Source organism: Staurois parvus, unplaced genomic scaffold, assembly GCF_062004578.1.
Source record: "Staurois parvus isolate SC_StPar_1 unplaced genomic scaffold, SC_StPar_1.0 ptg000172l, whole genome shotgun sequence".
Lineage (NCBI taxonomy): Eukaryota > Metazoa > Chordata > Amphibia > Anura > Ranidae > Staurois > Staurois parvus.
Genome location: NW_028317968.1, coordinates 1805399 through 1831886, shown reverse-complemented (window position 1 = coordinate 1831886; position 26488 = coordinate 1805399). Strand labels below are relative to the sequence as shown.

The following is a 26488-nucleotide window of genomic DNA, read 5'->3' as shown; positions in this document are numbered from 1 at the left end:
CTATATTTTTTACTTTCGGCTATAAAAAATATATAGTAAACTCAAAGTTAGGTATAAATTTAGGCCAAAATGTATTCTGCAACATGTTTTTGGTAAAAAAAAATCCCAATACGTGTAAATTAATTTTTGATTGAAAAGATACTTTTATTACAGAAGCATCAAAAACAACATGATACGTGTAATCGGGGTACATCTCACCCTGTACTGCGACGCAGCGCACCACATAGCAATACAGTTCAAGCATACAATAAATACATTCAGAAATAAATACATTCGCTCAGCGGTATGATGCCTGACGTGATGTGCAGAGGATGAATCCCCAGACCGCCACGTCATGCATGACGCCGCTTACCCCAAAAACCATAGCATCCTGATACACAGTGCTAAGTCATGCAATAAACGAAAGCGAAAAAACCGAAAAACCGAAAATCAAAGTTTACAATAGGCATCGGGTGTGTGGGGGGGGGGGGAAGGGAGGGGGAAACACAGGCCCGAAGCTTTATTGAAAAGACAAAGACACGCAAGGGGGAGTAGGGGGAAGGGGGAAATCTTCAGACGTCCTCTTCCTCCTTAAAGTCCATCAAGGAATAGTCTCTGAGCAGACTGAGGATCAGTCTGCGGCAGTCCTCAATGGACATCCTCTCCCGCTAGTGGATGAGGCGCTTTCTGGCGCACCATAAAGCGTCCTTAAAACAGCACAGCACCCGCCAGGCGCCGTCAATGTCCTCCAGAGAAAAGGTTCCACAGAACAGTCCATTCAACACCCCAAAGTGAGTGATGGCTGTCTGTGGCACAAAGTCTTTGAGTTCAGGTTCCAGGGCCCCCAACAGGGCCTGAGCAAATGAGCACTCCCAGAAAACGTGGTAAGACGTTTCCTCGTGGATGATGCAGAAGGGGCAGTGTCTGTATCTGCTCAGGTTCCTGGCATGCATAAATGTCCTGAGAGGCAGTCCCCCCTGGATAGCCATCCATGCCAGGTCTTTGTGCCTGTTGGTGAGGATGTTGTAAGACACATTCTTCCAGACCACCTTACAGGTGTCTGAAGGCAGGCCTGGAACCGACTCCAAAATGTCGCTGGCTCGGATGAGCTTGTAGATAGTCTTTGGCTTCCACAAGTCAGGCTTGACTCCCTGCAGCCCTTGCTCCCTGATGAACTTGAAGGTGTCCAAGTAGTACCAAGGAGTGTCCCAGTTGTAGGGGATGGAACTATCCCAAGTGTCCCACCCCAGGGACCTCCAGAGAGGCAACAGGAAGAAGCGAGACATTGCGTTCCCGCCAGAGTCCATAATCCGTCTTGGCAAAGTTCTGCGGATGCAGTTGCAAGCAAAGAACACCCTCAGCTGGGTGGCGATGTCGGGCACGCCCTTACCGCCCTTGAGGGGTTCCTTGAACATGACTGACCGCTTCACTCTGTCCATCTTGGAGCCCCAGGTGAAGTGAAACACCGCCCTGGTGATGGCCTTGCAGGTGTTGACCCGAGGGGGCCCGGCCTGGGCGAGGTACTGCAACACAGGGAGAATCTCGCTGCGGAGTACCAGTGTCTTCCCTTCGATGGTGAGGTCTCTGAGGCTCCAGAGTCCAAACTTTTGGCGCATCTTGGCCAGTCTCTCCTCCCAAGACTTCAGGGCTGCGCCCTCGGCACCAAACCAAACTCCCAAAATCTTCATGAAGTCTGTCTTGATGCCAAAGGGCATGGATGCAGAAGAAGGCAGGAACCACTTTCCGAAGAGCATGACTTCCGACTTCCCGCAGTTGACCTTTGCCCCCGAAGCTTGGCCGAAGTCCTCGCAGGTCTGGACGAGCAGGTTGATGGAGCGCTGGTTGGCACAGAACACCGTCACGTCGTCCATGTAGAGCGAGCACTTCACTTCCCGTCTGTCTGGTCCCGGTGCGGTGATTCCCCCGATCTCTGGATTCCGTCTGATGCATTCGGCGAAGAGCTCTATACAGCAAACAAAAAGCAGAGGTGAGAGAGGACAGCCTTGTCTGACCCCGGAGAGGACCGGGAAGGGGTCAGTCTTCCAGCCGTTCACCTGCACGGAACTACAAATGTCATTATACATGATGTCAACATATGAACAAAACATTTCCCCTAGACCAAACCTGCGCAGGGCTCTGCACATAAACCCATGGGAGACACGGTCAAAGGCCTTTTCCTGATCAAGACTGACCAGGGCCGCGTGCACACGGCGGTCCTTGATGTATTGGACCGTGTCCCGGACAAGCGCTAGGCTGTCCGCAATCCTGCCGCCAGGAATGCCACAAGTCTGATCCGGGTTGATGATCTGTCCGATGACAGCCTTCAGCCTGTTCGCCATGACTTTGGCGAGGATCTTGTAGTCCACGTTCAGGAGAGAGATGGGACGCTAATTTTTCAAATCACATCTCTCCCCCTTACGCTTGTACAGGATCGTGATCATCCCCTCCCTCAACGAAGGAGGCATCTTGCCCTCCACCACCATCTCCTCGTACAGCTCGAGCAGGTCCGGGCCCACGAGATCCCACAGCGCTACATAGAGCTCCGCTGGGAGACCGTCGCAGCCCGGGGTCCTGCCTTGCCTAAAGGATTTAGCGGCAGAGTGCAGTTCCTCCAACGTCAAGGGGGCGTTGGTGGCCGACAGACCTGCAGGATCAATAGCGTTAGAGATACCTGACAAGAACCTGTCGGCCGCTTCCGAGTTTGTTTCTTTGGGGGAGTAGAGGTTGGAGTAGTAGTCGCTGACCACTTCCATCACGGCCTCCTTCCCCTTCTGGAGTGTTCCGGTCTTGTCACGCAGCTCCGACAGGGGTGTGTGTCCTGAGTGGAGTTTCCTGAAAAAGAAAGAGTTACACTTCTCACCTTTCTCGAGATGCTCCACCTTGGCACGGAAGACAATGTGCCTGGATTCTTCCTCAAAGTGCTTTTTCAAGCACTTCTTGGTGTCCTCCAGGTCTTGCCTCACGTCCCAGCCACAGTGATGAAGGTCCTGTAGGGACTGCAGCTGACGCTGCAGCCTCCTGCGTTCCTTCCTCCTGGCACACACTTGCTGGCGTCCCCTGGCCTGAAAGAAGCTGCGCAGCTTGACTTTCACGAACTCCCACCAGTCGCTTACCTTAGGAAAGAAAGACTTCTCCTCTCGCCAGGCACCGTAGGTTTCCCTGAGCTCCTCTAGCAGTTCCTCATCGTCCAGCAGGGTGCAATTCAGCTTCCAGGAGCCTGGGCCCGGGGCAAAGCCCTCTCCCAGATCACCTTGAAAGTGAATGGCCCTGTGGTCAGAGAAAAAGCAGGGAACCATGGAGAACCCGCGGTGCCTGACTGCCCTGGAGGTGAGTACAAAGTCAATCCTGGAGCGCACAGATCCATCGGGGCGGCTCCATGAGTAGTTCACGGAACCGCGCCCCACGGATCCCACTGCGTCTCGCAGGGAAGCCTCCGCAATCAATTTTGCGTACATGCTGGAGCTGCGCCCATCCTCCTCTATCGGACAGTTAAAATCACCGCCGATTACTACTGTTCTCGTTGTGGCGAGTTGCGTCCGCAGGGTTTGGAAAAGTTCCAGCCGCGCATTCTTCTCCGGGGGGGCGTACACGTTGATGAGCCTAACGGGCTCCCCCGCCCACGAACCGTCTATGACCAGAAGGCGGCCACAGACGAGCTCATGGACGGAGTCAACAGTGAAACGTCCTCCCCTGATAAGAACCGCAACCCCTGCGGACTTGCAATCGCCACCCCCAGACCAGTAGGAGGGACCGTGGGTCCACTGGGAGGACAAATGAGTGTACCTCCTCAGAGGGGGAAGTGCGCACTCCTGAAGCATGTACACATCATTCTGCTGTGTGGAAAGAAAGGTCAGCACAGTCTGCCTCCTAGACACATCCTTGATGCTCCTCACATTAATGGAAAAGATAGATATCTCAGCCATCATGGGAAAGAGATGAAGGGGTTAGTCGGCAGGGGCTGTGCCTACCTCCCCTGGAGAGGGGGGGCGACCTCTGTGACCTCTGCAGCCTGACAAGTGTCCTGGCCCAGACCAATCTGATTGAGGACCTCGTTGAGGACCTCATCGAAGTCGGTGGAGAGATCTAGTTCCGACTGGGTCGGAGCCATCTCTTCTTCCACCTCTTCTTCCTCCAGCGTGTCGAGGTCCTCCCCCACGGGGTCGGGACCTGCGGCATTCTGGAGGACGGCAGGCCGCTTGGTGGCAGAGGAGGTGTCCTCCGCCGCCGGGCTGGCCTGCTCCTTCTTCCGCTTCCTGTACCCCGTCGCAGAGTTGCTGACAGGGGTGACAGGGGGAAGGGGCGGGAAGTCCTCCTGTGAGGACAGGTCAGGGGGGGGTGGAACCGGGCTCGGGGCAGGGGGACCAGGGGCAGGGGGCCCAGGGGCAGGGGGGCCAGGGGGACCAGGGGCAGGGGGACCAGGCTCTGCCCGTCCACAGAGGTTGCAGGTTCTGGACCTCGGGCAATCCTTGGTCTCGTGACCTGCAGACCTACAGAACCTACAAGAAAGCACATTGCATTCCTTACCCTCGTGCCCCGGCTGGCCGCACCTGCGGCATGACTGGGGTTGGTCCGGGTAGTGTAGGAGTCCTGTTGACGATCCCAGGGAGAAGCACTGCTGCAGGTGTTGGAGATCTCCAGCGGGACGATCTCTTAGTAGCCTGAAAAACACGGCCCACTTAGCTGTCCAGAAGCCGTTGGTGTCTAGTATCCGGACTGGGTCCTTCAACACGACACAAAACCTTTGGAGGTAGGTGGCGATGTCTCTACCAGGGACGTGAGGGTTCCTCATGGATACCGTGATCCGCCTTTCGTCCCTTTGAATGGGAGAGTTCGCAGTGAACTTTCGGAAGAGGGAGTCGGGTCCAGAGGTCTTCACTGCCTCCCAGTACCTTCTGCATACCTGTAGGGAGACAAAAGTGACAAGGAACATACCTCTCACGAAGGACTGCACCGACAGGGTCTCTGCCTTGCTGAATCCTTGTTCAAGGATCATTTTCTTCCCAAAGACTTCCGGGGTCATGTCCGGGATTCTGCCTTCCACTTCTTTCAGCCGCAGCACGACTGTCTGCTTCATCCAGGGCTCCAGGGGAGGGAGACCGTCTGCAGGGCCGGAGCGATCTGGGGTGGAGGTGGAGGCGGAGGGGGCTTCTCCCGGGGTCTTGGCGGGGGCGGCGGTGGCGGTGTTCTGTGGCTTCTTGGTCTGTCTCTTCCCCATCTTGTCGCAGAGGAGTTCTCAGGAGGGCTTCCCAGAGATCTTGATCGGATTCCTTCTCCTTCTTCTTCCTTGGCGGCTTCACTCTCGCTTAGCCTTTGAAAAGGCTATTGAGCGTCTACTGCCCGGAGGTAGTAACGCAGAGTGAACAAGGGGGGGGAAGATCACAAACTCGTTCTGTGTGGGGGCTAAGCCTCAAACCCAATAGCAGCGAGCAGGTGAAGCCGAATTTAATCGACGATCCTACAAGGCCGAGAAGAGGGTACCCCACACAGACCAAATGGCTGGGATAGATGCAAGTGGTTCTCAACGTCCTAGCTGGAAGCAGGGACACCCCTAAAGGCAAGGTCGATACTACACTTGATCTTAGCCAAAAGGCCGAGAAGCGATCGTAAATCGTTAATACGTGTAAATTAATTGGTTTACGTGAAAGTTATAGCATTTACAAATAGCGGTATATATACTGGAATTTTTTTTTTAATACTAATAATGGCGGTCATTAGCGACTCATGGCGGCAATCAGCGACTTATGGTGGGGATCAGTGACTTATGGCGGGACCTCGGTGGACATTCTGACACTGGGGGGGAACTGACTTGGGGTCACTGACATCCCCAGTGACACCAATACAGTGATCAGTGCAAAAAAAAAAACCACTGACACTGTACTAATGGCACTGGAGAGGAAGGGGTTAACAATTGAAGGCAATCAAAGGGTTAACTGTATGAGGGGATTGTTTTACTAGAGGGCGGGGAGTGTGTGCTTCACAGTAACACACTGATCCGGAAAGCTGAGCTCAGCGATCCAGAACAGTGTGCTCAAACTGACAGGGAGGAGAGCTGCAGTGTAATGTGCTCCCTGTCAGTGATTGCCGGTAATCGCCGGGCTCCGGCGAAGGGTAATCACCGGGTGGGACCCGGTGATTGACACCTGCAGTTGCGATTGCTGGTGCGGGTAGGGCGGTTGCGCGCCTCGCGCTCCCCCTACCCGATATATATATATACGTGATTTTGCACAGCAGTGCTACCCTGCCACAGTAAATGTACTGTGGCTGGTTGGCAAGCAGTTAAACACCAAAACCATAAATAGGCAGGCACTTGCTCAATAAAATCACAACATATACGTATGTGTCATGTAACATGAAAGTTGAAATACAACTATATATAAAGTGCTCTCCCAACACCACATGTAATAGTGATTCCAATACAGGGTATGGTAAAGTCCAGAAAATATAAATGAATGAGAGTCACATAGGAGGGTGTCACATTGGTCCAATTGGTTCTTCTCCACCACTTGTGAGTAATAAATTAATTTCCCACTCACCAGAAGGTATTGACCCCCACTCTGGTCGGTCAAATAACACTAGGATAATCAAATGACATATAGATTCCCAACTGTAGGCTCTCATTTGGTGGGTCTCCAGGCTCCCATTCTTGTAGTAGTAGCTCTCAAAGAAGCATCTGGGTGGGAATGTAGGCGAATATGTCCAACATTGTTGCAGCTGCTCCAGCCTCTGTCACACAATCGGGCCCCAATCCGGAAGCTCTTAGACCGCCAAGCAGCGTCAGCCCTATGAAGGACCCGCATAGGTGCCCAGGTGGTGCCTGTTGGAAAATTAACTAAACAAAGCTGCCTCATGAACCATAAAAAGCACCAAGCATAGCTTTACTTGTCAGCAACACTCAACAACTTGTGAAATTCCACTCTCTGCCTTAGTATTAGCTGTGGCATACCAGAGAGATGGGTTTGGGGAACATTTGCTGACAAGTAAAGCTATACTTGGTGTCCAGCATGCCATCAGACCCAGTCTCTCTGGGATAGGCTGGGGCTCTATCAGTATTCATGCTGCTATCTGCATAGCTCCACACCTTCTCAAGCTTTCTAGATGCAGAGGGATCTTTCAACCTGGCAGCAGATGATCACACGGAGTAGTCCTAACTAGCAGAACACAGTAGCACTGATTACAGTGTGCAAATTATGCTTTTTCCTAACAACAATCACAGTCACACTGACTAAAGTGTCACAACTAAATTTATCTAACTAACCTAGCACATATCTAGGAGGGTGCTACATTTTTATTTCAATTGTTGTTATCTCCATCCAACCTAATGATCATAGCCTATCCCTCACCACTCCGGAGTATTGTTGAATATTCAGGTGTTGTCTTGGAATTAATCAACATGCCCATGTCTTATGAAACTGGGAAATTCTGTCATAAGAAATGTGAATTAGTTCCTCAAATTCTGCAAACTTTTCAAAATGAGAAAACCATTTGCCTACAGTCGGGGGTTCAGGTGATCTCCAATGGATTGGTATGCAAAGTCTGTCTGCATTCACCATATGCATAACTAAGGATTTTTGATATTGATGCTTGGGCATGCTAGTGTGATGCAAAGAGATTTGCACAGGGGGAAAATCCAAAGGCAGGAGACAGATGAGAGTATATGATAAACCAAGGTCCAAAAGTGACATAATGCTGGACAGTTCCAACAAATATGGAGCAAAGTACTGGTTTGGGAATGACATCTCCAGCAGGTGTCTAGGACTGCTGGAAAAAAATGTATGCGGTACCACCTGGCTTGCAATTTAAACCCATTTTCCTGAACGGTTACTTTCAGTCAATTTTGGTAATTTTAAACTGCCAATGCTCATTAGAAAGGGCACAGTATAGGTCCTTTTCCAATTTGCGACATTTTCTCAAATCTGTTGATTCTCTAGAATTTTCTGAGACACATATAATAATTATTTGGTGTCTATAGGCGATTTCGGATAATTAAAGAGCCAGCCAAAAAAAAAATAAAGTGTGATTTTCTTTTATCACACAATGGCTTAACCACTTGCCTACAGGGCACTTATACCCCCTTCCTGCCCAGGCCAATTTCCAGCTTTCAGCACTGTCACACTTTGAATGACAATTGAGCGGTCATGCAACATTGTACCCATATGAAATGTTTATCATTTTTTTGAGACAGATAGAGCTTTCTTTTGGTGGTATTTAATCACCTCTGGGATTTTTATTTTTTCTTAAACAAACCAAAAACCACTGAAAATTTTGAAAAAAAAACGTTTTTTCTTAGTTTTTGTTATACAATTTTGTAAATAAGTGATTTTTCTCCTTCACTGATGTGCGCTAATGAGGCTGCAGTGATGGGCACTGATAGGCTGCACTGATGGACACTAATAGGTGGCACTGATGGGCACTGATGAGGAGGCACTGGTAGGTTGCACTGATGGGCATTGACAGGCATCACTGATGGGCACTGAAAGGCAGCACTGATACATGACATTGATACATGACACTGATACATGACACTGATAGGCAGCACTGACTAGCACTGATAGGCAGCACTGACTGGCACTGATAGGCGACACTGACTGGCACTGATATGTGGCACTGATTGGCAGCACTGATAGGTGGTACTGATTGAAATTGATAGGTGGTACTGACTGGTACTGATGAGTGACACTGAAAGGCAGCTCAGATGGGCACTGATATGTGGCATTGATGTGCACTGGTATTCACTGATATGTGGCATTGATGTGGCACTGGCATGTGGCACTGATGGGCACTGGCACTGATGAGCACTGACAGGTGGCACTTCTGGGGCCACACTGATCATCAGGGCGGAAGGTGGTTAAAATAACAATGTAAAACATATCATGAATAAAAGTTCAGTGTAGGGAAAAAAAAAATATAAAAACAGAAGTTATAAAGATGTGTCAAACTTATTGTCATGGCCAGGGGTGGACTGACCATTTGGAAACTCGGGCACTGCCCGAGGGCCCGGGGTCAGTAGGGGGCCCCATGAGATGCCCCTGGTACCTTTTTCATAGGCTTTTTTGAGTTTGGGCAAGGACACAGGGGCCCCATGATCCCCTATTGCCCGGGAGCCCCATGAGTTGTCAGTCCGCACCTGGTCATGGCTATTCTTCCATGTGCTTCTTTTCTTGTTCAATGCAGCTGAGTTTTAGCAAGAAGAAGGAAGTGACGTGATCTTAGGTCTCTAAGAGAATGCACCTGTTTCAGCTTCTCAGTATGTGAATAACGACAGCATCTTCATGCTTTGCTTCTGTGTGTGAATGGACAGACATGTGTATGTATGTGTTGTGTATTGCGTCCTTCGCATCTTTTAGGATTTTTTTTATGTTACATGTAGATGTCATAATTCTCATAACTCAGAACTTTGTATGGCAAACAGTTCTGCTTAGTAGAGCAATTTCATTGAAGGGAGGGGATACTACATACAGGGGTGGACTGACAACTCATGGGGCCCCCGGGCAATAGGGGATCACGGGGCCCCTGTGTCCTTGCCCAAACTCAAAAAAGCCTATGAAAAAGGTGCCAGGGGCATCTCATGGGGCCCCCTACTGACCCCGGGCCCTCGGGCAGTGCCAGAGTTTCCAAATGGTCAGTCCGCCCTTGACTACATATATGGTATTTTGATTGACAAGCCCATATGTAGTTGCTTCATAAGTTGACAATGTTGCATCAGCCTATGCCTGTGACCAGTTTCTCTGTTTAAAGGATAGTATAACTAAGAATCTATCTTTACAACATATCTCAATAATGTTGTATAACCAAAAATCTACTTATGTAACACATATTACCAACTTATAAAACATAAATTAGATACACACAGATAGTATTAGAATATATATTATTTCATACTAATTCTATTTTGGTTCACTTCAGACTCCCATGATATCCTATACAAGAGATCTTCTAACCAGCTATGCCCATCTATAGAAATGTCCTAAATACTCAGCTTCCAGCTAGTTAACTTAACTTCAAATATGCTGACAGTTTACTGTCTCAGCTATAACTAAAGAATTCAACACTATCACTTGTTCAAGGCCAACCACACATTTTAATGCTAATTATGATTAATCATAAAAACCAAATATTTTGCAAGCTTGCCATAACTATAATATAATTCCTATAAGTGCCGAATTATGAATTTTGAATTAATATTTAACAGATTCACAGTCCCTAAACAGGGTGAGATAGAGGATATAAGGAGAATTAGCTGTACAACTAAGTTTAAAAGGAGTACATGGTCTTGAGTACAGTGTATGATCTCTTGGTGAATTAAGAAAGTGACGGATCTGGAAGTAGGTTCACAAAGGAACTGTCCGTTCAGGAGAGGTTGTGGGTGGGGCCAGCCAATCTAAAAACCGGCCTATGTCAAAGAAATGTAGAGCCCATACACATGGTTCAGGCCAACTCTTTTGCAGGAACTTTCCATCCAAGCTAGGTGGAAAAGTAGAGTTATAGTGCAGAAACAAAAGGGGTCCTCTCTCCAATGAGATGGAATAGGCAGCACATATTTTCCATTGTTTATATAGTGCCTGCAAATTATGCAGTACATTATAGGGTATATGCACACCAGCCATTGTTCTACAAAGGAGTTTTGCTAACAGAAACCCAGTTAACCTAATAGTACATTTTAGGATTATGGTAGATAACATTCAAAGTCTATGCAGATATTGGGTGGGATTGGCACCCAGTGCTTCAAAGGAATAGTGTTAGCCACTTTGCTGCCTACTATGGGCTCCGCTCTTTCAAAGTTAAAAAGCAGGGTCAAGAGGAAGCCATGCTGCTCATAATGAGCATTTTTATTTGTCACAGAAATGTGTCAGAGTCACTATAAGATTCCTTCTTCATGGAATGACAGCATCCTCTAGTGTTTTTGAAACTCTGCTGTTTCTATGTGATTAATAAAAGTGCTCATTAAGAGAAGTATGGTGTACTGGTGGCTTTGCTTTCTAATTGCTAAATATGATACAACGGCACCATGGATTGTCTGATTGCTACAAACCTTGCCTCGGTCTATTGCCAACTACAGTATATCTGATATCACTGTTCAACAGGTAAAAAGTTTTGGGCATAAAATTAGCTAATCTTACATAATTTTGGGGTGCTGAAAACGAAAATGACCCTAAAAAATGTTGATTGGCTCTAGTTTCCATGATATATTCACCCATCTAATGACGTAAGCCATTCAAAATTATGATGCAAATTCAGCTGCATATTGCGCAATTGATACTGGTGACCAATAGAAAATTGCATGTATACTGAGATGATGCAATATTAGCCTTTAGTTGCATCACTTCACTGCATAAAAGCTGCAGTATCTGTAGCTGATTGTAGTTCGACAGCGTCTTTACATTTCGTTTTATGCTTATATAGGCTACTCAGTAATGCCTCGAACTTGTGTGAATAAAGGAGATAATTTCTGCTATATCTGCGGTGAAATAACTTTTATCTCACAAAAAAGGAGGATAACAGGAATGATTAAGAAAGCCTACAACTTGTATTTTGGCTGCAAGATAGGAGACCAGGACAAGAGCTGGGCACCACATATATGCTGCAATTCTTGTGGGACAGCACTGGAGCAATGGTTGAATGGAAAAAAGGCATCTATTCCTTTCGCTGTGCCAATGATTTGGAGAGAGCCAACAGATCATGTTAGTAATTGTTACTTTTGTATGGTGCCTCCAATTGTAAAAGGGCTAAATAAGAAGAAAAAGTTATCTGTGCACTATCCAAATATTCCATCGGCAATACGTCCAGTTCCTCATGGAGAGGGGCTACCAATTCCTAAAGCACCAGAATCCTTCGTGGTTGAGTCAAGTGAGGAAGAACCTGAAGCGTGTAGTCACGTGAAGTTGTAAGAGATAGCCCTTTCCTCGAATACAAGAGAAAAGCCAAGAGAAGCAAAACCGACACAAACTGAAGACAAAACTAGTGAGAATCCTAAGTATTAAAATGATTCAACTTAGCTTATGGCTATAATTTTTCTTGGTAATCCTATGCAATATATTATGCCATTTAGGCTTTGTTATGTAGTCAATATCACTTGCTTTATATTTGTGGAAAGACATCTATCTATATAATTATTGTGCATTATGTAGTCATTACGCCTATAGTAGAAAACTTTCCGTTTACAGAAAAACTAGAGCCAATTGACAAATTTCATTGTTATATTTGAACTCAGAATGTGAAATTCATTAAGAAATGGATCCTTTTCTTTCCAAAACTGGCAAAAAATAAAAATTTGTTGAACAGTGTATTTAATTATTTACCAGCACTGCTGGAGAAATCATGACTTCAGATTGAAAGAACAGTAAGATCAACCTGTCAAAGGCCATCTATCATTTCTGTCGCTGTGCTGGATCATCTGGTGTACAATATGTAAAAGCTGTTTGTATTGCAGTCAAAAGAAATACCAAGATGATGAAATTACTTAGTTCTGTTCCCTGTTTTTTAAATATTAGGTAGAGAGGCAAACGCATATGTTGTTGCAAATACCACTGCTACCACCAACAAAGTTTGTTTACTCAAGCCAAGTCAGCTGGCCCAGCACAAAGGACTTACTGTTTTACCTCAGCAAACCAGTCCTGTCCATCAGCAATCACTTGTTTTTTCTGTAACATGGAAAATCCACAAAACAATATAGTTTACTGTGCACTAATTATGCACAACTGCTTTATGAGATTTCTTTCCACGTCACTTCCAGTTTGCTTAGAGTATTGAATCCCTCTGGACAGTTTAATTATTGGAAATCCTGCAGGAACATTTAAAAAATCTGTTCTGTTGCAATCCCTAAATAAATGAGATCGCTTCATAGAGCCCATGCATATACCAGCTATGGTCTGAAGTGTTTTTTTTGGCTAGAGGGATGGAAATAAGTCAAAACAGGTCAAAAAGACAAATTAAAGGATAAGGTTTTGTTTTGCTGCAGACTTGGAAAAACAAGATTTTTTTTACTGGCTCTATGTGGTCCATTTATAAAAAAAGAATCATTGTACAAATGTTCCATGCATTCCCTCAGCTATAATGAATAATTACCATATTTTGCTAACATGATTTTTTCCTCGATTGTCAGCTGCCTCTAGTGGCCATAATGAGGTAATTTTCTGAAAAACCTCAATGAGGAAAATTTTGCACTATGGCCACTAAATTACACTGTCGATAATACGAAATAATAATATTTGATAAAATACAGAAATAATTTGATATGGCTGGTCAAATGTGTGTGACATTCATTCTTAATAAATAGACCTCATGTATATACAGTGGATATAAAAAGTCTACACACCCCTGTTAAAATGTCAGGTTTCTTTGATGTTAAAAAAATGAGACAAAGATAAATAATTTCAGAACTTTTTCCACGTTTAATGTGACCTATAAACCTTACAACTCAATTGAAAAACAAACTGAAATCTTTTAGGGTTGGTGAAGTAAACCTAAAAAACTAAAATAATGTGGTTGCATAAGTGTGTACACCCACTTATAAATGGGGATGTAGCTGTGTTCAGAAGTAAGCAATCACATTCAAAATAATGTTAAATAGGAGTCAGTACACATCTGCCATCATTTAAAGTGCTTCTGATTAACCCCAAATAAAGTTCAGCTATTCTAGTAGGTCTTTCCTGACATTTTCTTAGTCACATCCTACAGCAAATGACATGGTCTGCGGAGAGCTTCCAGAGCATCAGAGGGATCTCATTGTTAAAAGGTATCAGTCAGTAGAAGGGTACAAAGGAATTTCCAAGGCATTAGATATACCATGGAACATAGTGAAGACAGTCATCATCAAGTGGAGAAAATATGGCGTAACAGTGACATTACCAAGAACTGGACGTCCCTCCAAATTTGATGAAAAGATGAGAAGAAAGCTGGTCTGGGAGGCTGCCAAGAGGCCTACAGCAACATTAAAGGAGCTTGAGGAATATCTGGCAAGTACTGGCTGTGTGGTACATGTGACAACAATCTCCCGTATTCTTCATATGTCTGGGCTATAGGGTAGAGTGGCATGACAAAAGCCTTTTCTTATGAATAAAAACATCCAAGCCTGGCTAAATTTTGCAAAAACACATCTGAAGTTTCCCAAAAGCATATGGGAAAATGTGTTATGGTCTGGTGAAACCATGGCTGAACTTTCTGACCATAATTCCAAACGATATGTTTTGTAAAAAAACAACCCTGCACATCACCAAAAGAACACCATACCCACAGTGAAGCATGGTGGTGGCAGCATCATGCTTTGGGGCTGTTTTTCTTCCAAATACCAGTCAATATTGGCACAAAACCTTCAGGCTTCTGCTAGAAAGCTGAACATGAAGAGGAACTTCATCTTTCAGCATGACAACAACCCAAAGCATACATCCAAATCAGCAAAGGAATGGCTTCACCAGAAGATGGTGAAAGTTTTGGAATGGCCCAGCCAGAGCCCAGACCTGAATCCGATTGAAAATCTGTGGCGTGATCTGAAGAGGGCTGTGCACAGGAGATGCCCTCGCAATCTTACAGATTTGGAGTGTTTTTGCAAGGAAGAATGGGCAAATATTGCCAAGTTAAGATGTGACATGTTGATAGACTCATACCCAAAAAGACTGAGTGCTTTAATAAAATCAAAGGCGCTTCAAGAAAGTACTAGTTTAAGGGTGTGCACACTTATGCAACCATAAAGATTTCAGTTTGTTGTTCAGCTGAGTTGTACAGTTTATAGACTATATTAAAGGTGAAAAACATTCTGAAATGATTTATCTTTGTCTAATTTTTTTACATCACAGAAACCTGGGGTGTGTAGACTTTTTATATCCACTGTATAGAAACTTTCTTTTGCACAGCATAGGGAATGGCAAAAACCTGCCCACACGGAAGAAAAATATATTTGAAATATATTTTAAAAATATTCTTCCCAAATATATTGGCATATATTTGAAATGCTACAATTTTGGCCATATTCAATATATTTCAAAATATATTTCAATAAATATATATACTACTTTCCAAAAGGGGGTAATTTGGGGGGGGGTGTTTGGTGCTATCCTGGCATTTCAGGGCCTCCGAAACTGTGATAGGTAGTCAGGAAGTGTAATGAGGAAATAAAGCCCTTTAAAAGCCTGAAGGTGCTTATTGGATTTTGGAGTCTTCTGCTTGGCTAGACTGCCAAAAAGTCTCTCATATGTGGTACCCCCATACTTGGGAGAAGTAGCAGAATGTATTTTGGGGAGAAATTCCACATATACCCATGGCATGTGTGAGCAATAAATCATTTAAGAGACAATTTTGTGTCAAAAAAAAAATATATTTTTTTTTGTCATTTTCCAAAAACTTGTGGTAAAAAAATAATTCTTCTATGGACTCCTCATGCCTCTCAGCAAATAATTTGGGGTGTCTACTTTCCAAAAAGGGGTCGTATTGGGGGGTGGGGGCATTTTATGCCCAGCATTAGAAGTTTATGCCACACATCATTCACTCTTCTAACCAACTGAAGACCAAGCCTTTTCTGACACTTTTTGTTCCCTTGAATAAAATCTGTATTTTTTGCTAGGAAATTACTTTGAAACCCCAAATATTATATATTTTTTAAAGCAGACACCCTAGTGAATAAAATGGTGGATGCTGCAATTTTGTATGTTACATAGTACTCACGCAGCGATTTTTGAACCGCAGACTCTTTTGCAAAAATACACTTTTTTTACTTTTAATGCACAAAAATATATTGGCCAATTATTTGGTAACATATAAAAGATGATAGTATGCCGAATAAATGGATACCAAACATGACATGCTTTAAAACTGCTCATGCCTCGTGCAATGGCAACAAACTGCATACATTTTTAATATCCATAGGCAACCCTTTACAGAGGAGGTCTAGTGCTAGAATTACTGCCCTTGATTTGACGTTCGTGGCAATACCTCACATGCATAGTGCAACAGCTGTTTACATATCGGCACAGGATTCACGCTTGCGTGGGGGGGTGAGTTTGCTTTTTTTATTTTTTCTTCTTCTTTTGTTATTTTGATTTTTTCAATTATATTTACACTGTCCCTTTCATGTTTTTTTTTATCACTTTTAATGCTATCACAGGGAATGCAAATATCCCCTATAACTTCAATGGGCATTGTCTTATATTCTTTTTTGAGAAATCTGGGTTCTATCAGACTCTAGATATCTCCTCTGCCCTTACATTATCTAATCTCACCAAGATCGGTGTGATCAGATGCTTTCCCAATTTACAAACGGCGCTGTTTATATCCTGCAAAACTGAAGTGATGAAATGCTCGTAGCTTCTTATTTCTTAGACTATAGAGATGATTGGCACCATTCTGGTCTCCAATCAGCTCTATGGTCAGCTGGCAGAAACACCGGCTGCATTCTCAGGTTCCACCAATGGCACGGGACTGCCTGAGAAGGCCATGGAAGGCAGCAGGGGAGGAGGGGGCATCATCTTCTGCTGCTAGTAAAAGCAATCCTGCAGCTAATTAGCCACTAGGATTGCTTTTGCCTGAAAGCCGATCACCGGTTAAAAAAAAAATGAGACCAGGATGAGACCTGCATCTGTAGGCATCATCCTGGTATATCCATTCAAATTCCAGTGAAGTACCAGTACGTTGCTCGTCTTTGTTGGATATTTATGCTATGATTTTTTTTTGTAGTCAGCCTGTGGGCTGAATGAAAAAAAGAGAAGAAATCTGTGCCAGAAAAAGTGTGTGGTATGCCCACCATTAGAATATACCACCCTACATCCACCTACATTAATTAACCCCCGTTAATTTAACTGACAATTACACAGTCATTCAATGCTGCACCCAAATGAAATTTTTCGTCTTTCTTTTCTCACGAATTGGGCTTTTTTCGGTGGTATTTGATCGCATGTGTTTTTTTTATTTTTTGCGCTATAAAAAAAAAGAGAAAAAAACAATATTTTGGCCTTTTTGCTATTAAACATGTCCAGTAAAAAAAATTTAAAATCTAATTTCGTCATAAATTTAGGCCAAAATGTATTCTGCTACATGTCTTTGCTAAACAAAAATCCCAATTAATTGGTTTACGTGAAAGTTATAGCGTCTACAAATGGTGGTATAGATACTGAGATTTGTTTTTATGCTAATAATGGCGGTAATCAACAACTTATGGCGGCGATGAGGACTGCGGGACTGCAGCGAACATTCTGACACTGGGGGGAAACTGACTTGGAGTCACTGACATCTCCAGTGACACCAATACAGTGATCAGTGCAAAAAAAAGCACTGGGAAGGAAGGAAGGTACTAATGACACTGGGAAGAAAGGGTTTAAAATTTGGAGGCAATCAAAGGGTTAACTGTGTGATGTGAGTGTTTTACTAGGGGGCGGGGGTGTGTGCTTCACTGTAAGCACACTGATTGGGATGGTTCTGCTCAGCCATCCCGATCAGTGTGCCCAAACTGACAGGGAGGAGAGCTGCACTGTAAACAATGCAGCCCTCCTCCCTGTCTGTGTCTGCCGGTAATCACCGTCCGGGACCCAGTGATTGACACCCGCGGCCACGATCGGTAGCACAAGTAGGGCGGTTGTGCGCCTTGCACGCGCCCCCTGCCCGGAAATGCAAAGTCAAGTATATATACTTGATTTTGCGCAGCGGTGCCGCCCTGCTGCAGTAAAAGTACTGTGGCTGGTCGGCAACCAGTTAAAAATAAAAATCTACATTTTTGGAATGCATTTACAAATATATGTAAAAATATATGTTAAAATGACTTTTTATATTTAAAAAAAATCTGAAGAATATATTTAAAAAATATATATATTTAAAATATATGGCAATATATTTGGGAAGAATATTTTTAAAATATATTTCAAATATATTTTTCTTCCATATGGGTGTGTCAGGGTATTTTGTTGTCTGTGTACTGGTTGGCAGATTTCCTTTCACTTCCTCTTCTGGAAATTCTGGAAGTTATTCTCTCCAAAGTGAGGGCACATCCAACAGTTGTCACTGGAACAGCTGTCCCCAGTGGAATATTTCCCCAGACCTTCTATTATTGTGACACCAATAACATTTTGAATTTCCCATCATCTGTTCCCAGCAGAGTGCCAAACCTAAAAAAAAAGTTTCTAATCCTTACCTACATGGTGCTAACTTAAAAAAAAATGTTTTGGCTATAGTTCCAATTTAAGCACAGTGCAAAAGTTGTTTACTCGCATCCTTAATGGACTTGCAAGGAACTGTCCTGCTTGGATCCCCATCCATTAGCCAATTACCATTAGTGAAAAAAGCAGTAATTAAACTCATAGAGGACAGTAGCTCCACATATCCAGCACAATGCAGAAACTGCCCATTAGGAGTATGGATTGTTGTCCTTCCAGCAGCCTTGTAGGTGATTAGTAAGACTAAGAAAAAAGCACAGGCTGAGGATTGTGGCCAGGGAAGGACGGGCGTAGGGAGCAAGGGAGACATTTGCTCCCTGGACCAATATTAATAAGATATGCTGGAATGGTGACTCAGATTTAGCATATTTCATCGTTCAGACAGCTATCACACCAGGACCCATAGTCAGTGACACATCTTAGACATTATACAGTTACTTCATTTTAATCACACTGTCTGGCAGTAGGAAGAATTGTGACCAACTTTTGAAAGCCACATAGGAAGCTGATGCTGTGAAAATGTGAGTCACAAGAAAACACGTCTTTTATAAATACCCACCTATCACCATGCCCACCATTCAATACGCCACTATGATATACTTTGCAAGCTACACTTTACTAAACCCATAGTTGTGTTTGCCTCCCAAGCCATAGTTTCCTAATCCTTCCCTGGTTGTGGCAAACCTAAGAAGTGGAGATTTCCACTTTACTAGAGGAGGTGGAAATCCCTTAAAGTATATTAAAACGCAAACCTCTTTTTCTAATCTTTTCAATGTGACGGCTATCCCCTCTTAGACAGTTGTTATAGGAAGAGGTGTCACCATTGGATGATTTCCCCTCTTTTTCTGTTCAGATGGCAAGTCCAAATAATTAATTTACCCTTACATTTCCAGTGATATTGGTGACCAGGACAATTTAAGTGATTGTAAAGGATTTTTTTTTGTTTAAATAAACATGTTATACTTACCTACCCTGTACAACACCTTTGCACAGAGAAACCCTGATCCTCCACTTCTTGGGTCCCCCGCTGGCATTCCTGGCTTCTCCCCCTTCTGAGTGCTACCATACAAGCTTGCTAGGGGGGTATTCGTGCGGGCTCACTCTAAAGCTGGCTCTGTATGTCCATTGACACGCAGAGTGTGGCTTGGTCCCACCCCCTGCTCAGTCATCACTGGCTGTCACTGACAGCAGCAGGAGCCAATGGCTCTTGCTGCTGTCTCTGAGCCAATAAGGACGGAGAGAATCGAGAGAGCCCCTGCTCTCGTGCACATTGCTGGACACTGCTGCACACTGATGGTTTTTTTTACCTTCATGCTTAGAATGCACGAAGGTAAAAACTCTTCTGCCTTTGAAACAACATTAAAGATTGACAATCTCCTTAACAGTGACCCAGACAGCACAGAACACCTGACAGTAATTTTAACCCCTCACCACTCTATCCAAGTTGTTAAAAAATTGTATTCTTCATAGCATGCTAAAATTCCAACCAAACATCCCAGGACAGATAAAGACTTTCCTCCCTGTGCTCTCATTTTCATACATACTGTACAGATGAAGGGCCAGATAAAATAACAGCACTCTGCTCAATGCATGCTCTGTTGTGAGGTGGGCATAGGTTCTGTAAAGCTGATCTCTGGTCTGTGCCAGGCCACAATGGAAAAATGAGCACAAGGTGAGGAAATGCCGCTCCACTTCTTGGAGCAAAAATCTGCAATACGCTGTTGTACAAGAATTTGTTGGGTTTTTTTTTTTTCTTTAGCTTTGAACGGGGTGGAGATAGATTAGAACACCTGTTAGGATTTCATTGCTGTCTGTGCCCATTGGGAGATTCATCCTCTCTATTTGTCCTCATTGATCATTATCACCCAGAGTAAAAAGTGAAAGAAAATCGCAAATTATGAGTTGTCACCAACAGGAATAGGTCTCTAGTAGTAATATGTACTACAGTTATTGCTGCTGCCTTCTCATTTCCATGCAGAGTGGCTGCCCTGCTGCTGAGTAACCACTGGGGGTTACTCACTCAGCATAGGCATCATTTACTAAATGCCTTGCATTTTTGTTATTGAATAAAAGCAGTTCTCTGATTGGACGAAGGTGGAAATTGTGTAATCACCATCCCACATTTCAACCTTGTCCAGTCAGAGAATGCCTTCATTGAGAAAAATGGTGACCATGGTGAGCAAGTGATCCTCTGTGCTCACTATGCAGCAGGGCAGCTACTGCTGCTGGGCATCAAACCCAGAGGGCAGCTGCAATCACTGTAGTATTGGTGAATACTACTGATTTCCAGCTTCCATAGCGGCCCCACAAGTAAGGTATATGCATGCTTACATTGCTCCAAGCAGAATCAGTGTAACTGCAATAATATCTATAACTGGAATTCTGTAATGTGACTAATGTGCAAGTGGATCTTCCTTAAAAATGCATCAAAGGATTTCCTGTCAAGTGTGCAGTGAATGCCTTCATAAATAAATGTTAAATGTCCCTGTCCCCCAGCATTCAAAGAATTGAATAAGCAGCACCATGTAAAAGAAGATGTTAAATACTTACATGTCCAGTAGGTGTCCATTTGCAGGGCTACTGATGCCTCTATTATTCAACACTGTGCCCTGTAGTGATATAGTGGTCAGAGGAGGATGCCTATCTCACACATTTGAAGGTGTCAGACAACAATAGTGCCCAGTGGTGTATTTTGGTTTTGTCCTCCCTTGTTTCTTTTTTCCACTTTCATCACCATGCTAATGTCATTTTTAAATAAAACATTTCCATTTTCAATACATTTTAGATCCAATGACATCATCACCAGGTCTCAGTGCTTCTCTGTGCAGGCTGATCATGACTAGTGGAGGAGTGGGCTTTCCTAGAAAGGGTGCATTTGCATGCAGGCCAGCTTAAGTAGCACCCACATTATCCTGAGCCTCTATGATTGAAAGAGCTGAAATCCAATGAATGAAAGGGGTGGCTAAGGACAATAAGACTGCGGAGGAAAGGGCTAAATAATTCTCGATGTCCTCATGTCAGGAAATGAGGTGGGCTCTATCTGACGTTCTGCAGCTTTGAATGTGCATTCTGAGGAGCTCACAGTGTAGTGAAATCAGAGTAAACAATTTCAGTACAGAATAGCCTGTACTACATTGCAAACCTAATTTTAGGTTTGGAGTTCAGCTTTAACCTCTTCCCTTCCAGCCCATGCCGATAAATGGCCAGATGGAAGCACTGCCGATGCAGGTGGACGTCCCCCCGCATCCATTGCCTGTGCACGCTCCCTGGGAGTGCGCGGCACCACCATCGGTGCCTGCTGTGACTGGAGGACACAGTGAAACACAGATCACTGTACGGGACCTCTGTGTGAGGCCCTGATTCATGTGATCACTGATTGGCCAATCAGTGATCACATGAATAGTAGTAAACAAGATGTCACTTCCTGACATCTGAAATCTGTGAATGATCACAGAGGTCACATGGTACAAGGCTATTCACAACAGCCTTGTACCGTGTGACAAGCTGTGACCACAGCTCTCATAGTATTTCTCAATGGCTGCAGGACTGCAGTCAGAGAGAAGGAGAAATGATTGCCTTTACAGTCTTTATGGGTGTAAAATCAATCAGTGTAAAAAAAGAAAAAAAAATCTTCATCACCCCCCACACCTAGTACAGTGTCACTATGGTGACATTGTACTGCTAGGTTGACAGCATGTAAAAAAAAAGTACATAAATAATAATATAAAAAAAATAAAAATGTAAAAAAAGTTTAGAAAAATTATAATTTTTGTTATAAACTAATTTGGGTTTTTTTTTTTTACTATAAAGATAGATGAATACATTTTGGCCAAGATTTATGAAGGAAGATTATTTGCAAAATTTTATAAGAAAAATACTTTTTTTTCAAAATGTTGTCTTTTTCTTTTTTATAGCAAAAAAATAAAAATCCCAGTGGTGAATAAATACCACCAAAATAAAGTTTTATCTGTCTCAAAAAAATGCTAAAAATTTCATATGGGTACAGTGTTGTATGACCTGAAAGCTGAAAATTGGCCTGGACTGGAAGGGGGTGAAAGTGTCCGGACTTGAAGTGGTTAAAAATATAAATAATAGCTGCTTGAGGAAGTCCTCTATATTAACATATCTGGGACTCCTTGTGACTTTTGAAACTCAATACAAAGTATTAAAAAAACAGAATAAATAAGTGCAACAATGTACAATGTATGGGCAGCACAGCGGCTAAAGGGTTAGCACTTCCGCCTGGCAGTACTAAGGTCATCGGTTTTAATCCCAACCATGGCACCACCTGCCTGGAGTTTGCATGTTCTCCCTGTGGCTGCGTGGGTTTCCTCCGGGTACTCCGGTTTTCTCCCACACTCCAACTACATGCTGGTAGGTTAATTGGATTCTGTCTAAATTGGCCCTAGTATGTGTATGTATGAGTGTAAGTTAGGGACATTAGATTGTACACCCCTTGAGAGTTAGGGACTGATGTGAATGTACAATATATATATGTAAAACGCTGTGTAAATTGATGGCGCTATATAAGTACCTGACATAAATAATAAATGTATGTAATTCCTGTGTGAACTCGCTTCAAAGTAATACAGCTTTTCATTTAAAGCACACAGCGACTCGCTTCTTTAAGGGCCTTTTTGCCCAATTTTATTTAAACAAATGTCCCATAACATAAAGCTTCCCACGCAGGGGTATCCACCATCAAACAAAACAATGATTCAGCCTCCTGGCTTATACTCAGCTTGATGTCTATCTCCTGCAGACTTCTTCAAGAATTATGGCTCTTGCACACAGCTGGCCACTAGCACACAGCTAGTCTCTAGCAGCCCCTTGCTGCTTTTGGCTTCCACCTCTCCTAGGTAAAGCCCACCTGACTTCCAGGCAGTGACCTCCTGTCTTCCAAGTGGAGCCCTCCTAACTGCCGGGGTGGAGCCCTGCTGACTCCTATCTGCCGGGGTGGAGCCCAGAACCCTGGTCCTGACTCTATGAAAAGGCCTGCACACACCTGTGTAATCAGTCTCCTGGCCATTCCCAAAACCTGGTCCCAGGATTGGAGATTTCATCCCTCCCAGATCTCTTTGAAATCTCCAGGCTCCAGATCCCAAAGCAGACCTTACAAACAAAGGAGGAAAGTGAAAAGCAACTTCCCTCCGTATCAAACACTTACCCTGGAGCCCCTCAACCTGCCTTGTTGAGAATCCTGGGTGACAGATCGTCACACTGTCACATTCCTTACAGCACTTCAGCCTGTTTTTGGTGAAATTACATAATTAATATATAATAGTCTATGAATAGAACGATGTTAAAGCAGACCTTCACCATTAAAAAGAAAATTTCTCCTGCTGCAGCCCAACATCTCCTGCTTCCGTGTCTATGTGAGAATGACACCTGCTGTGTCCTTGAGTGTCCTCATCACACATCCCAGGAGGCAGTGTTTTACTAAGTGGCATGTGCACACTGCCAGATTCTGTGCATGCGCAGTATGACACTGCCAGGTATACAAGGGGGGGATTTGTCCTTCTATTTGTACTGTGACCACTGTCACCAAAACAAAAGAGTAAGAAGAAATCCAAAATGGTAGAGTTTTCCCCAGAACAAGAAGTGAGGGAAAAGCTTCTAATAGACACTTGTCCTAGCCACGTCTGTCTAAGCTAAGCTTAGGTCTGCAGCTGTTTCTACCACTCTCTGAGAAGTGATCCATGTTGGTTCACTTTTCAAAGGGTGGTAGAAGCTCGGCTTGTTCAGGAGATCCTATTTCCTTCTGGATACCTGTTTTGCTATTTTTTTGCAAAATGTTGATTTTCAGTTAACGGTAGATTACTACGCCATGTCCCATTGACTTCTATGGGCAAGTAAGACAGGTGCCGACACTTGCCAAATTCGACAAACCAAGTTAAATTTGCCATGGCCTGTGTACAGCCCCCTTCAGCTGCAGGTTATCTTTTAGACTGCAATTCAATGCCTGTTTTTACCACCCCCTTGCCATCCATTTAAATGAGCCCTAAGAGGGGAATTCTTACTTTGGGAGATTTCCAATAACTTCCTGTAGTGTCTCTGGGTCAGGAATTGAAGGGCAAAAAAAAATTACAGGGGCCCTAGCCCTCCCCTAAGCTATTCAAAAATGTATTAAAAAATGTTTGGTTCTTCGCGTAATTTAAAGCAGCACAAGGTGATATCATTATTCTCTAAAAATAATCCACACACATCCACTACTTAATGATCCGGTAATCTATTTTTTTACATATCTTCAGTCACTTCCTGGTTTCCAGGCCTAGGAAAAATGATGTCACACATCCCAAGAGTCTTCAGGATGGAAGGGAGGGTTTTCTCAGCTAAGCACATCCTTCTGAATGCATGCCTGAGCTAGGGGCAGATGGATTCCAGGAAGTAAATGGTACATGAATCATCTGCCCTTACTCAAGATGGCCATGATCAATGATAGGGGGTGTTTATCAAGGCGATTTCTCAGCAAAATAAATCATGGAGACATGGATGGATGTCGAGTTTCTTTGAATATTAAAAATCAAATAGCATTTTTGGTTTGTGGTGCTCAGATACAGTGTAGTTCCAAGTGTTACTTCACTTCTACAGAAAAAATTAAAAAGTGAACACTGTACACCATAGTCTACACTCAATAGTCAATAATCCATATTCCATAGTCTATAGGTCCTAGTTCATATTCCATAGGTTATAGTCCATATTCCATAGGTCATAATTCATAGTCCATATGTCATAGTCCATAATCCATAGTCCATATTCCATGGATCATAGTTCATAGTCCATAATCCATAGTCTACATTCCATAGTTGATAGGTTATAGTCCATATTTCATAGGATGTAATCCATATTCCAGAGGTCATAGTCCATAGGCCGTAGTCCACAGTCCATAGTCTGTAGTCCATAATCCATAGGTTATAGTCCAAAATCCATGTCATAGTCCTTATTCCATAATTTGTAGTCCAAAATCCATAAGTCATAATCCAAAATCCATAGGTCATAGTCCTTTTTCCCTTGGTCATAGTCCAAAATCCATATTCCATAGGTTATAGTCCAAAATGCATAGGTAATAGACCATAGGTCATAGTCTTTATTCCATAGGTTATAGTCCAAAATCCATATTCCATAGGTCATAGTCCTCAGATCATAGTCCATATTCTATGGGTTATAATCCAAAGGTCTAAGTCCATACACTATAGGTCATAACCCATAGTCTGTAGGTCATAGTCTATAGGTTATAGTTCATAGGTCATAGTCCATACACTATAGGTCATACTCCATAGGTCATAACCCATAGTCTATAGGTTATAGTTCATATGTCATAGTCCATACACTATAGGTCATACTCCATAGGTCATAGCCCATACACTATAGGTCATACTCCATAGGTTATAACCCATAGTCTGTAGGTCATAGTCTATAGGTCATACTCCATAGGTCATAGTCCATACACTATAGGTCATACTCCATAGGTCATAACCCATAGTCTGTAGGTCATAGTCTATAGGTTATAATTCATAGTCCATACACTATAGATCATACTCCATAGGTCATAACCCATAGTCTATAGGTCATACTCCATAGGTCATAGTCCATACACTATAGATCATACTCCATAGGTCATAACCCATAGTCTGTAGGTCATAGACTATAGGGTATAGTTAATAGGTCATAGTCCATACACTATAGGTCATACTCCATAGGTCATAGTCCATACACTATAAGTCATACTCCATAGGTCATAACCCATAGTCTGTAGGTCATAGTCTATAGGTTATAGTTCATAGGTCATAGTCCATACACTATAGGTTATACTTCATAGGTCATAACCCATAGTCTATAGGTTATAGTTCATAGGTCATAGTCCATACACTATAGGTCATACTCCATAGGACATAACCCATAGTCTATAGGTTATAGTTCATAGGTCATAGTCCATACACTATAGGTCATACTCCATAGGACATAACCCATAGTCTATAGGTTATAGTTCATAGGTCATAGTCCATACACTATAGGTCATACTCCATAGGTCATAGTCCATACACTATACGTCATACTCCATAGGTCATAGTCCATACACAATAGGTCATACTCCATAGGTCATAACCCATAGTCTATAGGTTATAGTTCATAGGTCATAGTCCATACACTATAGGTCATACTCCATAGGTCATAGCCCATACACTATAGGTCATACTCCATAGGTTATAACCAATAGTCTGTAGGTCATAGTCTATAGGTCATACTCCATAGGTCATAGTCCATACACTATAGGTCATACTCCATAGGTCATAACCCATAGTCTATAGGTCATACTCCATAGGTCATAGTCCATACACTATAGATCATACTCCATAGGTCATAACCCATAGTCTATA

At 43.5% G+C, this 26488-nt stretch overlaps 1 pseudogene; it reads right to left on the bottom strand.

Annotated features, from left to right (window-relative positions):
- Positions 1-5488: 5488 nt before the first annotated feature.
- Positions 5489-5581, bottom strand: LOC149462581 (U2 spliceosomal RNA; annotated as a pseudogene).
- Positions 5582-26488: the final 20907 nt, after the last annotated feature.